Source organism: Bison bison, unplaced genomic scaffold (assembly GCF_000754665.1).
Source record: "Bison bison bison isolate TAMUID 2011002044 unplaced genomic scaffold, Bison_UMD1.0 scf7180017864390, whole genome shotgun sequence".
In the NCBI taxonomy this organism is placed as follows: Eukaryota; Metazoa; Chordata; class Mammalia; order Artiodactyla; family Bovidae; genus Bison; species Bison bison.
Genome location: NW_011494962.1, coordinates 69,946 through 70,193, shown reverse-complemented (window position 1 = coordinate 70,193; position 248 = coordinate 69,946).

Here is a 248-nt window from a genome sequence, read left to right as displayed (position 1 = left end):
TCAGTTGTGTCTGACTCTTTGAGACCCCATGAATCGCAGCACACCAGGCCTCCCTGTCCATCACCAACTCCTGGAGTTCACCCAGATCCATGTCCATCGAGTTAGTGATGCCATCCAGCCATCTCATCCTCTGTCGTCCCCTTCTCCTCCTGCCCCCAATCCCTCCCACCTTCAAAGTCTTTTCCAATGAGTCAATTCTTCACATGAGGTGGCCAAAGTACTGGAGTTTCAGCTTTAGCATCATTCCT